Source organism: Streptopelia decaocto, assembly GCF_964273445.1.
Source record: "Streptopelia decaocto genome assembly, chromosome: 1".
NCBI classification, from domain to species: Eukaryota; Metazoa; Chordata; class Aves; order Columbiformes; family Columbidae; genus Streptopelia; species Streptopelia decaocto.
In genome coordinates this window covers 33,526,999-33,542,461 of record NC_138663.1, presented here as the reverse complement: position 1 = coordinate 33,542,461, position 15,463 = coordinate 33,526,999, and the positions used below count along the sequence as shown (strand labels likewise).

At 42.4% G+C, this 15,463-nt stretch overlaps 1 protein-coding gene across 1 annotated transcript in view; it reads left to right on the top strand.

Annotated features, from left to right (window-relative positions):
• Positions 1 to 7,419: 7,419 nt before the first annotated feature.
• Positions 7,420 to 15,463, top strand: part of SLC38A1 (solute carrier family 38 member 1) — a 34,756-nt gene continuing 26,712 nt past the window's right edge. The window contains 2 exon segments of the mRNA XM_082049935.1: positions 7,420 to 7,590; positions 10,950 to 11,240. The gene's annotated coding sequence lies outside the window, so the exon portion shown is untranslated.

Genomic DNA, 15,463 nt, shown 5'->3' with positions numbered 1-15,463 from the left:
ACCTGAACCAGGTAGCATTTGTGATGAACATTAATATTTCAGAACACATTTACAAAATGCACTTACTCCTTCCTTTTACAACTGCATTAGGCCATGATGGTAATAGTAAAAAACATATGGGGTCAGGTAGGTTCATGTACGCTAGTCCATAACAACATTTCAAATGCAACTTCAGTACTTAAGTGCACAACATTTGCAGGATCAGGCTATGATTTGCTGCCAAGGTAAGCCTTTAGGAAGACAGCATTTTCATTTTGGACTAAGAACACTAATAAACTGTAGTAAAGTTCATGCAACAAATGCAAGTTCTAAACTCATTTGCAGGGCTTTTCAAAGAGTATTTATTATAAAATGTTTCTAACATATAATATACACTACGTATATCTGCAAATTTTAGCTATACATACTAATATATACAAATTTGTATATACTACATATTGTACTATATTTTCTGCCTTCCGAGCTCTTTATACCAGGTCTACTGGTAAAGCATGTGTTGCACTCTGATCTTGTAAGAATTTTTTCTACTATCCCTTACCTCAGGGTTATTTCTATTAAACCTGCTCTTAGCCCTTTACATGGGCCTTAGAACTTTTATTGTAATTTTCCTCTGACATAGCTTTGTTAAAATGTTACCTGTTTTCTTCATCTTCTGCCTACCTAATGTGAAACAGATGGAAAAACAGGAGGGACTTGTAGATGAGATAAAGCAGTAGGATGCTGGTAGGGAGCAGATTCAGCTTTCCAACTCTAAAGATGTCAGGAGCTGGCATGAAGGCAGACCTACCTCTGTGGAGGAATATACTGATAATTAAGGCAGACACATAAAGTCTTTTAAGATGTCTTTTCTCTTGTAATACTGTGCTCTTGTCATTAATATGACCACAAAGAACTTCCTGGTTATTGCAGAAAGAGAGGCAGGAATGTGTCTGGGAAAGAAAACTTGCAGGTGCTGTGTCCAACTGGAGGCTGTGAGCAGTCTCGTTTTGTACCCAAAATCTATAGCACTGGGACCTGCATGGAAGACTCTTCCACCCTAAAGAAATGCAACAAAAGGTCTTTTGCTTGTGGAATCCCCTCAAGGTCATTAAAGGAAAGTGTAGCTACTCTTGAACTAGATAATCTTGCTCCACCATTTGACAGGAATCCTAAATAAATAAAGTATTCTCTCATTTTTCCTCCAAGTTTTCAATCTGCAATGGGACTAATAATACTTGCCCCTTGTAGCAAAATGCTAGGAGATTCTGAGATGAAAAACACTGCGTAAGTTCAAAGTACTTATCATAATCAATAATTCTACAATATGATAGGTTTCTCACTTCAATCAAGTGCACTTTAAAAAAAAAAAAATATGTGCTCTGAAGGTAATTTCCCAAAGACTATCCCTGAAATCAGAGAATTCAGATATGAAGTACTTAACTAGATTGCAGGATTGCATGCCATTTCTAGTCCTGTAATTAGGCAACAGAGCAGATCTAATCACTTCATTACTGTAATGACAGCTGCTGTATGAAGCCCAAAACCAGAGAGAGAAATAGGTCACTGCACAGGTACCTCAATATGTTTTTAAGCATGACTGCTAGTGGGGCTGCATACTTTGATATTCTTGTCTGCTGTTTGCCTCTTTATTTGCAGCATCAGCTCAACAGCACGTCAGGGAGGTGCGGGTGGCATTGACCAGCTCTGCGCTGCAAGGGAAGCTCGAGGGAAGCAGCCGAACCAGCGGTGCCGGAGACTTCTCTGTCTCCAGCAGATCAGGAAGTTTTGCCATATTTACAACATGAAGTTCCAGTTAGCTTAGTTGTATCAGTTTAATTTTTTTTTTTTTTCTGCAGAACTTGACTCCTCCATAAACACATTATTAAATGCATGCTCATTTAATAACCACTGAACACGCACGCACAGAGCATTGCTTTGGCCTACAGCACTGTCTCTCTAGGGAAGGACTTCCATGGAATACATGATACTCAAAGCCTTTTAAATTATGGATTAAATTTTGCTTTCAATGATTTCATTTAAGTTTAATGAAAATGTGATTAGTTTGCCTTTTAAAGAATTGCAAAAGATAATGTAAATAACACAGGAACAATGGGATGGGTACCAGGCATCCCATGAGGCATTTGCTGTTTGACATTATAGACATGTTAACAACCTCAGCTTTTAAATAAGCTTACTATTTCTGCTGTATTTCAGCCATACTTCCCAACATGCCCTTGGGCGATTGATAGTTTTATTTTGGTTTATTCTTATAAAAAATATTAGCCGTCCAGATGTTCTTAAAGGACTTCATTTTAACCTAGTCCTCTTCTCCTTTAGTATGAATTTCTTGTGTGTAAAGCAAATCTTTACTGCCTGGTTATTTACAGTGGTGATTTAAAGAGTTCGTCATTTTACCACTATCCTGAAAAGCTTGTCATATTATTAGATAGAAATTGTCAAAAATAAGAATCTGGGTTTTTTTTTTCAGATCACTCATTTCATTATGTTTCATGATCCCATCACTTCTCTAGGACACATTATTGTTAGATTACAATAAGGTCAGTATATCCAACCTGGATACTTACAGGTTAGCATCTAGTTTCATATCTAATCAGGTAAATGAGCACTTTTATTTCTAGATATTTTCAACTCCCATGGTTTTGAATAGCAGTAAGAGGTGCTCAGCAACTTTGAATGTTTCTCATTAGTTATATGGATTTAGATATATAATATTTGGCACCCAGACTCTTTTTTAACAGAGGAGAATTCAATTACTAGGCTGTGCACTAGCAGACCAGTCCTGAATTAAATAAATTATCATTAGTATAATTTAATTCAGAACAGGTATCAATTATTATATGTGTCTAAATGCATCCCATCTTCCATAGCCATGCCTTATTCTGGCACTAGGAGTTGCAAGTGGCCAGGACCATCTCCGGCAACCCAACATAACAGGTACTATTGCTCAATACAGTGAGCAAGCCTTTAAAATCACTCTATACAAATGGAATGGCAAAAAGTATCATTTTCTGGGAGAGAGAGGATCTCCTCTTTGTATTTTAAAATGGCAAAGTCTGAATCTTCTCATTTCAGAAGGATCAAAATGTTATGGTCTACTGAGACCATATAAATTGGTCCATGGTGCTATAAATTGTCAGTAAGAAGCAACCCCTTAAAAGCGATCATATAAAAGAGTATTTTGTTACAAATACTTTGAAAGTGTGATTTAATTAAGCTTTTGCTATCACTATGGGCACCTGTCATACTTGTAAATCTCTTTGTCACTATTTCCTTACAAACACATTTCCAACAAAACAGTCGTTCTGACAGAGAAAAAAGTCAGAAGAGAGGATAAGAAGGTAAGGAGAAAAAGCACAACTGCCTGCTTTATTGCATGAAGTCCTGAATCTAAAGAGGATGAGCAGAGGAGAACTCCTCCTGTTAAACCAGGATTAGTCACGCTAGTTGTAACCGCACTTTGGCCAGGAAACTAACAAATTATACGATCTCACGATCACAGGGTCACAGACACACATGCGAGATTTCTCAGCCCTCAAAAACTGATTGTCTCAACATGCAGAGTTGGAGGAGGCTGAACACATGTTTAAACACAGTTGATGCTATCGGTGTCCACGAAATATGTGACAAGTGCAGGCAGTTCTTTTCAGAGTATCGTGCAAGACCAGTCATGTACACATCGTACATTACACATCATAGTCAATTGTGTTTTCCCTTGCTCAGCTTGCTAGGCAAAATATCTTTCTCAACTAATGCCACAGAATTAATGTCAGGACCCTGCTAGCACCAGCATGCTTATTTTTGTCTGATAGCGAATCCTGGAATTGGAGACTAGAGAAACATGGACATTTTACTTTACTTCCAAGAAGAAAGTTACACTGGGCAGTGCAATAGCTCACTGTACCACCCTAGCAGACTTCACCTGCCTCAGCAAGCCCCATGGTATGTTTGGTTTTGAACCACCCTCAGCCCAATGAGGTACCAGCACTTTGCTCCTCCTTGCAGCACAACTACAACACTTTTTGAGTGCTCAGTCTCTGTAAAGCCTTGGTGGGAATTGGATTTCACTGTCTAACTGCTTCCTAAAAGAGGACCGGTACTTCCCTCCTGTGAGCAGCCCCATAGCTTAGACACTGCCTTATCAGACCTCAACTTGTGGACTCTAAGCAGCAAATGGATGTAAAGTCTTTATTCAAAAAAAAAAAAAAACAAAAAAACAACAAACAAACAAAAACAAAAACAAAATAAATAAATAAATAAAAGGCCGAAAAGACTATGTGCTTTTTATTTCAACTAGCATAAGATGTAGATGTAGCACTGAGGTGCAAAAATAGCCATTGCCTACACCCTGTGCCTCCTGATCACTCTTGGCCATTCTCGAAGGCCAGATGTTCAAGGTCACTTTCTGGCAGCAAACAGCTTCCCTGCAAAACAGGATTTTTCTCCTTCAGCTGGCTTTCCGCTTCTGATCTGTTCTCTTTTATTTGCCTCTCTTTCACACAAGCACTAACACATAAGTTCAAACATGTCAGTGACGGATGTACTAAAATAGAGGTGAAGAGAATCCTGTAAGCACCTCTGGCTCCTCCTGTCAGGCTTGTCACGTCACCCGTGAATTCCCCCACCCCAGGTACAGCCATGTCTGACACAAGCAACTGCTTTGCCCTGGGTTGTAGCCACATATTTGTCCAGGGGTAAAATACTTGAAAAGATAATTATCCAAATTTAATGACCCTCTGTCATCAGCTTTGTGCCAGGTGCAAGAATTGTGCCTGGAATCTCTCATAGGCTTCAGTGAAATTTGGAAGTGAAAGACAACAATAAAGAAGCCAACCAAGCCCCACTTTCCATAAAATGCACCCCAAATCAAACAGCATTCTTAAATTGTGCATGCTTGCCAAATGTTCACATGTGATAACTTGGTAAAACAAAGAAGTACTTGGTGTGTTTTAAATTTACTTGGTTTATATAGCTATTTTTTTTTTTTTGTTATGTACTCGCAGTTTCCATTAGGCAGTTTATGTTAGTCAATAAGCATAAATTTTTGAAGGACAGTTCAGAAGGGAATTTTCCAGACTCTGGAAGAATTGCACTTTGGAGTGTAGTTCTTAAAATGAACATGGCTGTTGATGCATTTTAGGCAGCTGAAATACAATCTAAAAAACATTTGGAAGTTGCAGGCCTGAACAAAAGCAGGATAGGAATGGTGTTATCACAGATGGAGAAAGGCTCAGAGCTGTTTCATAGGAAAGAGAGGAGGATACATTCTGACTAGATAAAAGTGCATTGAAAGGCATCCAAGACAAGAACTGCCAGTTCTAGATGGATTAGAGGAAGAAAAATGGTGGACTTGAAACACAGGAGAAAATTCCTGAATCTTCAGTATATCTGAAGCCAGATACAGGATGAAATTATAAGTGAAAAGGACAAAGACCCAGGAGGGGTGAATGAGGTCAACAAGGACTGAACTGCATGAAAACCTCTTGGAAAAAAAAAAAAAAAAGCTTTCAAGAAATCATAAAAGCTAGACCTGGAAGATGCTGGTCACAAACACTAATGTTTCACAGCATATGAAGGCAAACAGAACCATCAGTGCTAAAAAATTAGAAAGATATAGAGAAGAGTAGAGAAATTTGAAATACTAGAAGTACCAAGTAAAATAGTTTTCATTTCCGAGAAGTGATGTCATTTTTGTGAAGCTGTGTTAAGATATGCTAAAAAGATTTTTTTTCTTCCAAATTCTATGAAAAACAATTACCTTGGTTCTAAGAATATGCATGACAAGGTAAGAATCAAATTATCTGTAAGTTAGAAAACAGCTGCCTTTATAGGTATAAAATGAATGATGGTAACAGAATGCATGCATCAAATCAATGACCACTCACCCGATATGCAGCCTGATATACATTTTGTTTTGGAGAAACAAAGTAGAGTTTCTTCCTGTTCCCTACAAATATACCAACTGACCACATCCACTACACAATACACAGTTCAATGTAGTAACTTGGGGGTGGGGGATGTTGATTGTCAGTTTAAGATAAATTAGTCTAATTGAGTAAGAGTGAATTGCAAATACTTTCTTCTCTGCTTTTGGGCATGGTGCCTCACACACAGGGCTGGAGAGTCAAGCCTCTGACTTGGAATCCAGCCCCACATGCTTTGTCAATCTGAAATTTCTGTGGGGCTGAGCAGGGTGCTGGTGTGAGCCCCAGGGAGGTTTATTCACATGAAGTGTTGAAACAGCAGCCCTTGGCTAACAACCTCGGGCAGTTAGCTCTTCCCCTGGCTTCGCTCTCATTACTGGGATGACATGGCTCTTGTCCTACTGGGGTGTGATGGGTGTTAATTAAATTACTGTTTGCACAGCGCTTCACATTCAAAGAAAAACCCTAGGAAGAAAAAAAAAAAAAAAAAAGGCAGTACAAGCAGCGAAACAGGAATCCAACTTGAACATGCAAAGGTAGCAATTTGCAAACCACATTTCTTCGTGTGTGTCATCTGCCTGTTTGATCTGACATTTAGGAGACCCAAGAGGGGAACTTCCAGAGCAAACACCTCAACAAGGTGCTGGCAGGGCTACCATGAGAGCTTCCCCTCCACAGACAGCCAGGCAACACCCCTCGCCCCCCCCGCCCCCAACCCCACATGCTCCAGCATCCTTTTACTTTTTGCCTTGTGATACCCTGTGCAAATCATGCGTTGTGTGGGGTGAAATCAAGGACTGCAGTCTCAGGTTTGCCAGCTGCAATGCCCTCTTGCTTCGTGTTTGTTCTTAAAAAGTTTTTTTCCAAGCCAAAAAGCTCATACAATTCTTTCTATAAATTAGTACGGAAAGAACAAGCTACAGCAAATCGTCCTGTACATCTAATCCCCCTTTATGCCTGAAAAGCGTGTCTTGTCCCAGTTAGAAACGCTCTGACCTCTACCACAAATGGCAGCATTTTCAGCATATACATCTTGCATGACAAAACAGGAAATAGAGTAACATGATGCCAGACCTTCCGTGGCCATTTCAGGGAAAACGCCACCAAAATTCCAGTTTGCTTGCCAGGGGGTGTTCTCCGGTGGGCAAGCAGTGGTGTAAAAACAGAGAGAAAAGGGGTTGTTGTTTTTGTTGTAAAGACGGTAAAAAAATATGTTTAAAAAAAAAACCAAACCAGGCCGAACGCCCATGTGCTGGGGTGCGGGAGGGGCCGGGGCGCCCCGCGGGTCCCTGCCCGGGCCACGTGCGAGCGGGCAGCCCCGGGAGGCGGTTCCGCGGGGGCTCCGCGGGGCTCGGGGGGCTCGGGGGCTCCGTGTCCCGCAGCACCTGGCGGCGCGGTCGTGGTCGTGGTCGCGGTCCTGACCCCGGTGCACCAGGCGCGCTCCCGCATGCCCACCCACCACCACATGCACACACCCGCGGCGAGAGGAGGAGCGGCATCTTCCTCGCCGGCTTCGTTTCGCCAATTTAGTTCCCCCTCTCCCTTTTTCTTATATTTTTTTTTAATTGCATTTTATTGTTAGCACTGTAATTATTTGCCGGGGTGCTCCGGCCGGGTCCAGCCGGAGAGGGTGGATTATAGCTCCGGGATCCCCGTGGCTCCTGGGAAGGTAGGCAGCAGCTGATGCAGTCGGGGGGGACGGGGACGCGGCTCCCCGCGCAGCCTTTGTCTCCGCGCAGCGCGAACCGGAGCCCGCCGTGAGCCGCGCTCTGTTTCCGCCGTGTGAGCAGCCTTCCCCTCCCTCCCCGCCGCCAAACGTGCTTCCTCGCCCTGGGCGCGGAGGATTTCAAACGCTAAAAATGCGCGCAGCGGGTCCGGGAGGGGACGGGGGAGCCCAGCGGTATCGCTGCGGCGGGAAGGGACGGGGCGGGGGTCGGAGCCGGCCATACGGCATCTTCCCGAGGCGGGGGGGCTGCCGCCGGGATGCTGCCGGAGCCAGCCGCTGCCGTGTGCCTTTAAAAGAAATAAAAAGAAAACAAACAAAAACATAAAACCGGCAGTCGGCAGCTACGAGCTTTCGCAGGGACCCACAAAAATAAATATAAAATCCTTTTAAAAAAGGAGTTTAACCCTGACACGTGTGATGGCTGGAGCTGCGCGGCTGCACCGCGTGTGCCGCAGCCCCGCACGATGAGCGGCCGCGGGTTCAGTCCTGCCTCACCGGGAAACGTCCCTGCCTTCCCCTTAAATCCAGCGCTGCCACAGGGTCAGTGGGAGTTTTGCGGTATTCAGAAAACGCAGGGTGGGCCCACGGCATGTGTGTGTTTGCCTGTAAATACATAGTAACAGCTAAGCTGCTCGCTTTTAATGAGCCCAAGGTGAAAACAAAAAGGAGCAGGTCTGAATGCCTGGATATGCATTTGCTCACGTTTATATATGTCCAGCTTGCTCTTATGGCAGAGGGTTTGTTCCATTGTTTTGTAGAGCTTGTAAGGCAACCTGTAGCTAGGATGTGTCTCCTTGTGAAAGAGGAGACGAGGAGGTGTGTAAACCCAGGCTTTGTTTATGTGACTTGAGAAGGACTGAAACAAACCTCGTGTTTGGCAGCAGATTTTATGGAAGGTAAAGCCATAGTCTGTTTGTGCCACCTGCTGAACCCACCACATGTCCTCAGGCTATTCAGTGTCCCACGGACTGCTTTGGGGCATTCTTACTGTTCCAAATGGTAGTAACCTTGCTTTGCAGTGCTTCATTCACCTTTTGGTTTGTTTGGGTTTTACTCATATTTGAAAAGCAAAATAACATGGACCAGCCATTGTTCTAAAAGTAAAGTATTAGAAAAATATCCTTCTTAATTGATAAAAATACATTCTGGAAGTAAAATTAAAATATTTTGAGTCTAACCATCTTAGATCAGAAGCAAAAACCTACAGGGAAGAAAGAAGGAGCATCCTTCCATCTAACTTAATTTGTTACCAACCTTGTTTAAAAAGCCTCTAAAAGGAAATTCCATCTGTTGCTGAAGGATACAGAGTATCAATATCTCCCCTTTTAGAAGCCCATCTGAAATTGACTGGTAAAACCCCTCTAAATCTAGGAATTGCCTCTTTGCTGGTGAGCAGAGGCCTTCTGCTGTGGCTGTGTGGAAATGCACTAAAATGGGATCTGCTTCACTGTCGTACTGAATGACTCCTATTTGACTTTGACTTTTTGGCCTCTTTCTTTCTTTCTTTCTTTCTTTCTTTCTTTCTTTCTTTCTTTCTTTCTTTCTTTCTTTCTTTCTTTCCCTTTCTCCCTTCCTTTCTCCCTTCCTTTCTCCCTTCCTTTCTCCCTTCCTTTCTCCCTTTCTCCCTTTCTCTCTCCCTTTCTTTCTCTCTCTCTCTTTCTCCCTTTCTTTCTCCCTTTCTTTCTCCCTTTCTTTCTCCCTTTCTCTCTTCCTCTCTCCCTTTCTTTCTCTCTTTCTCTCTTTCTCTCTCTTTCTCTCTTTCTCTTTCTTTCTAAGAGGCACAGAGAGAGAGAGCACTTCACTGAAGCACACTGCAGCATCCTCTGGCTTGTCACTTGAGACTATTCATGCTGTAGCTGGGCTCCCCAGCCCAGGTGAGGATGGGACACGTGGGCTGTGAGTGCCAGGCTCCACGTACCCCTGTGCAGAGGATTATCCTCTGAGTTGCCCAAGGCTTTATGCAGACTGCCATGGATCATGGAGAAGCAATTGTCCTCTGTATCCAAACCCTGCCTTTTACAAGGGTTTTAAAGGATGGAAAGGGAATCAGGGCTCTCACAGCCAGTATATTTGTGGGCAGCTCATCCTGTGTCTCTGGCTTATGTTTTGTCTGTTTTTTCCGGTTTTGGGGTTTGTTCTTGTCCAGTGGTGACTGAGCAGAAATGCAACTGTCCTTCCTCCTGTGGTCTCCTCCATCGTTTTCTCAAAAAGCTCATTTCTGTAGAAATGTGCTTAGCACATAGTGTGACAATAACCACTGCTTTAAAAATCTGTATTCTGAAGGTGAATGAGATGTTGTGGGAATGTTTAAATATTCTAAGCCTAAGGTCAGTTTCTTTTCTGAGAAGCATTTATTGCTGTGACCTTAGTCCAATACAAGAAGTCTGAGAGGCCAATCTTGGGAAAAATCACAGCTTTTTCATGTTGAAAGTGTTCCACAGCCCTCTTCCAGTTAACTTTCATAATATTTGTGCAAGCTTATCAAGTAAATACCACTCTGAGCCTTTTACAGTCAAGAAAACTGAAGCAAATAAATTAATTGTAAACTAGAGCGGGAAGGAAAAGTGAGTTGCATAAGCAAACAGTTCTTCTTTCTGTAGTACAATATTTATTTTAAATAAGAATTCAGAGCAGCTATTTAGGCCACATGAATTTGTCTGGATTGTCTGTTTCATTTCTGTAACCCATAAAGCCCCACTCGTACAGCACTTCCACTTTCTGTGGAAGACAAGACTTCATTTATTTGTGGTGGTGTGTTCTGGGATCACTTCAGCAAAACCAAGACTGTTGAGTACATTTCACAGAGAAATATAATTAGGAAAAAATGTGACTATATTCCTCTGCCAAATGCCTTCCCTAAATTGGCTGGGAAGGGCTCAAAACAAAAATGTACTTAAAACCATTTTCCTTTATGGCTCATCTTGAAGTGTTTTGCCTAAAGTAATGAATCATTGAGTGAATCAGACTGGGATTTTACGATTTCTTATTTGCCTGCCTTTGATCAGCTGAGTAGCCTGTTGAGACTTAATTTGGGACTGTCTTCCCTTTCTTTAAGGCAGCATGGAAGGGCAGTGTGGAGTGTGATGGGGCAGAGCAGGAACATTTTCCTGTTGCAGCACAAGGTCATGCAGTACTGAGGGAAAGGTTGCAAATCCAGATTTGTTCTCATCGCTTCTTTTTTTATAGCATCCTTTTCCAAGCTTCCTTCTCAAGCCTTCTGTCATTTGTGGTTTTTATTGTTTGTTTGGGGTTTTTTTACACCCAATCTTATCTTTTAACTGTTTCCATCCCTTGTGCCGCAGGGGCTGCGTGAGAGAAGGAGCCTGGAAATGACAGATGATGGCTTGCAACCACACAGCAAACAGCTGCAGCAGCTGGAAGCCTGTCCAGTCCCCACACTGCCTATGGGCTGGTGGTGTTGCCGGTGGGTAGGACAACCATGTGCTGGCACCTCGGTCACTCTCGTGCTGCCCTGGAGCCCACCAGGGTGAACCTGCTTCCTTCCAGCACAGCTGCAGCCTGCTGCAGAGGGGCAGCACCGAGGAGCTGGAGGCAACGACATTTCAACCACTGCAGGTGTTTGCTCAGTGGATGTGAGTCAGTCTTTAATTTCCGAGCTCTTTGTTATCTTGGTGAATCTTCTCTAATCTCTCTGTTTTGTCCTTCCTGTAAATGAGCAAATAGGGAGCTTTATGTTCCACATGTCAGGTGTCACTTATGCTGAACAAAAAGGAAGTAGTTGCTTCCCCACTAACTAATTTTGTTTGCTAATGTTGACCAAAAGGAGGTAGCTGCTTCCCCGCCTCCCAACATGGTAAAGTTACATATAAAGCCTATTATTGCTTTTTGTCATTTCAGTGAATAGTCCATACACAGAGTCTCAGGCTCAGTGTTTCATTATTTGTATCTCTGGAGTCATGGTGGTCATATTTCTCTTATTTGAAAGAACTTTGAAAAGTATGAGCAAAGAAAGTCACATCACATCTCAGGCTTTGCAGGAATAAAACCAGCTTGTGTGAAACTCAAGCGCTGGATCCTGATGACTTGTAGCCAACCAAGAGGAGTTCTTGGCAAAACTCTCTTTGAGAAGAAAGTTGCATCATATTTCAGCTTTTAAGCAAATTATCTTGAATTCCATAGTTAAAATTGCTTAGCATGTCTTGGACATTTGCCATTCCTGAGACTGTTAGCCTGCGGGTAGAGCTCAGTGAATGAAGTGCCCAGTGAGTGTGCAAGGACGTGACAAAAATAATCTCCAGAGACAGGCAAGATGTTGTCTAACCTGACCGCTCACCCAAATGCTTCTCATGTACTGGGTCATACTGAGTCAGCTTTTGGGCAGTCATGTGTCTTAAGATGGCACTATTCGAACAATGTCATTTACAGGATATGAATAAAAAAAAACAAAAACCAAAAAACAACGGCCTGTGAATTAAGCCATCACCATTGGAGTGATGTGGTTACTGTTAAAAACATAACTTCTAGCAAAGTGTTTGCTGAGATTACACCTCTTCCAGGTGCTGCCAGCAGAAATAAAGTTATATTGTCTCTATTACCATATTCTTACAAACACAAACTTTTTGAGCCCGTTATGGCTGTTGTGGAATTTGAACAGTCCAGCAAATTGGAGTTGCAGGGATTTTTTTTTTTTTTTCAGTGTTTCAGAAGGCAACAGAGAAAATGACCCCAGTTCTCGGAATCTGTTTTAATGGCTTGTGAAGGTCTTGGTGTCCTTGAGAAAAATAAACTCATTTTATCTTCTTATGTCATCTCACAGTCCTCCTCCTGAAGTCTGTGACCAGTTGTAATCTTTCCCACATTCTGCAAGGAGCACACAATGAATAAATTATATATAAAGGGTTTTACAAGACATGATCTTTGAGGTTTTTTTAGAAGGGTCATTAGCTCTTTCCTGGTTTTCTCTCAGGGTGATTTCTGCTTCAAGGAAAGTTTTAAGTAAGAGCAAAATTCTTATTTCTGCTTGTTGATTTACTATGTGTGTGTCTGGAGAGAGAGATTTGATGGCAAGTCTCTGGTAGTTTTCGTTTTGGGAGGTTTAAGGCTGGGCAGAGCAGTAGGCACAGTGACTGGAAGTGATTTGGATTTCTACAGTCACTCTTCAGATGTTTATTTACTGCCTTTCAGTGCGAATTAAGAATAAAGTTCAGTCTAGGAACTTTACCAACATAGCATTTTTATTTGCATTTATTTCATGGCATTTATCAAATGAAAAGCCCTTAAAAAAAAAAAAAAAAATTACCAGCTACTTCCAGTAGCTCAGCATGGTGAATTTGTATTAGTTGAAGCAAATATTCTTTTTCTTCCCGCAACATTAGTGGCACCTACACCTGAGGTGGCAACTTGCTGCGCTTGGCTGTCGCAGTGTTGAAGCTTTGGGAGCAAAGCTCCTGTGTTTGCAAAGAGCACCTCAGTGGGGCTGAAACCCCTGGTGTGGGCCAGGACGGGTTGTCCTCCAGTAGCACAAGGCTCCGCTCAAAAGGCCAAGTGATGAGCCTGGAATGGATGCTCGATTTGTAGGGAATAAGGTTGGTTGACAGGAACCCTACCCTTTGGGATTGTAGGTTTTATTTAGACTCTGCAATTCGTCACATCCATGAACCTGAAATTTAAAATAGGTGATTTAGGGGTGAAATTCATTTAGCCCACTGACAGTGGAGGGTACCTAGAGTGATTAGCAATGACAAAGAGTTTGCTCCGTATAGATCTAAGGTAAAGTTATCTTTACAAAAAAAAAAAAAAATGCAGTTTGCATAGTGTTTTTTTCCAGGTATCACATTTCTATCACCCTTTCCCTCTGAATCTTCACAAGTACTTCACAGTACTTCACAAACTGAGTGCTATCTTGCTATTATCATCTTAATTTTACAGACAGAGGTGCTAAGAATGAGGTGGTTATCCTTTGCCAAAGATTTGCAATGAGTTCGTGCTGTGACAGTGAAAGCTTTTGTCCCTAGCCCTAAAGCTCTCTTTTTACCCTCCTTGTGTTTTGACACTGAGATCAGGTTTCCTCATACCTGGAAGTACAATGCATTATTTCATTCATCGGTGGTTTTGTTTCAGGGGTTTGTTTTGGTGGTTTTTTTAGTAAATCAATTAACCTAGCAAGCATGCAAGGCAGATTCCAAGATGTGCCTGCCTGCCGTCACGCTGCTTCAGGAGCAACTCACCTACCTGCTGCTTGGAACCTGCTGAAATTATTGTTGGCGCTTGTTCTAAGGTTTTGCTGCATCTTTGTTCAATCATTTTACCATAAAATCAGAATTTTGGTCAAAACAATAAAAAGGTTGTTTGCACTGCAAAGACTCCTTGCGAAGAAAGCTGCTTTCCTGCCAGCCCAGCCTTGTTGCATTTCAGCTACAGGGGAGCAGAACAGCGGAGCTGGGGCTGCACGTCAGTGAGCTGTGAGGTCTGCTCTCCATGCTGGTTACCTCATAGGAGCGCTCATTTCAGCACCTGCTTCTGAAACACTTCATGGGGAATTTATTAAGCACAGGCAATGTCAAGGCCATTCTCAAAATCCTCCTGGGGGACCAAGATGCAAAACGGTGCCCAAAGGGAAAGCTGCTCCGCTTGAATCTTTAGACAAACCTTTATGTGGGTTTTTAAATGCCAGGGGATACAGATCTCGATAGAGAGGTTGTCACATCTATTAAGGAATTGTTTATTTTAGGAACTCATGGTCACAAGAAGCTTCAGGATTCAGCGGGCTCGGTCCTTGCCACCTCAGCAGTTGCCGTCTCCTGTGGCTTTATCCTTTTATAAAAGATCATGCTTGTCTTCCAAAATAGGTAGACTATTTTATCCCCACAGCCTCTGGGAAGACTGTTCCAGAATGTCACTGCTAGAACGACACTCTGCTTGCCAGTCTGCATTTATTTATCAGCAGCCTAAATCCACTTTGTTGTTGTTGTTGTTGTTGTTGTGCCAATATTTTAATACCTGAACGGTCACTCCCCTGCTATCTATAGTGGAAATACCCTCTGTAGAGGAGTTGAAAAGGACCCAGCTTACACCCCTCCCCATTTTCACACCATCTGCCACCATAACCATGTGCTTAGTTGCTCCTTCAATAGAAAAAAGTAGATCCTGCCCTACTGTAAGCCTTGAGGCTTGTCTTTAAACTTTGCACCTGAAATTTGGACAGTTTAGTCTTGTGAAGAAATGTTAAGAGCACATGTAAACTTCAAGATAAACCTACATTTCTGAGAAACTATTTACAGAGGAAAAAATGCTCATTTGCAAAGCCATTTTCTGCACGGTGGGGATGTGGTATAAACCAGAAGTACTGGGTCTTGTAAACTTAATTTGAAACAGGCAGATGCCATAACTGAGCAAGTTAACTGTGTCCTCCTGCCTTGCCATAGTGCCCTGCAAGAGCTGGGGGTGCTCCTGCTTCTTTGGTTGTATGATGGTTTTGAGGTAGCCCTGAGAATTTTAAAATATCCCCCAAATAATCTGGTACCTAAACATTCAACATGTACCTCAGGGTGAATCGTTGTTTGGCAATACTGTAGAAAATTCATTCACAAAATGGGAAACGAGAGAGTTGTGGTGCAGGAGCTTGTTTGTGCATAACATCCTGTTGCCTCAGCACCACGCTGGTGTTGTAGCTCACCTGAGAGTGGCTGGACACTGGAAAATATTGGTCTTACAGCTGATTTGCATTGCTGATGAGGAAATACATCACTAGCAGACTTCTCTGATCTGCCTTTGGTGTTATTATTGGTGCTTTTAAGCTACACTTCTATCAGAGGAGAGATCATCTGATATTTAGATAATAACTGCTTGACACAAG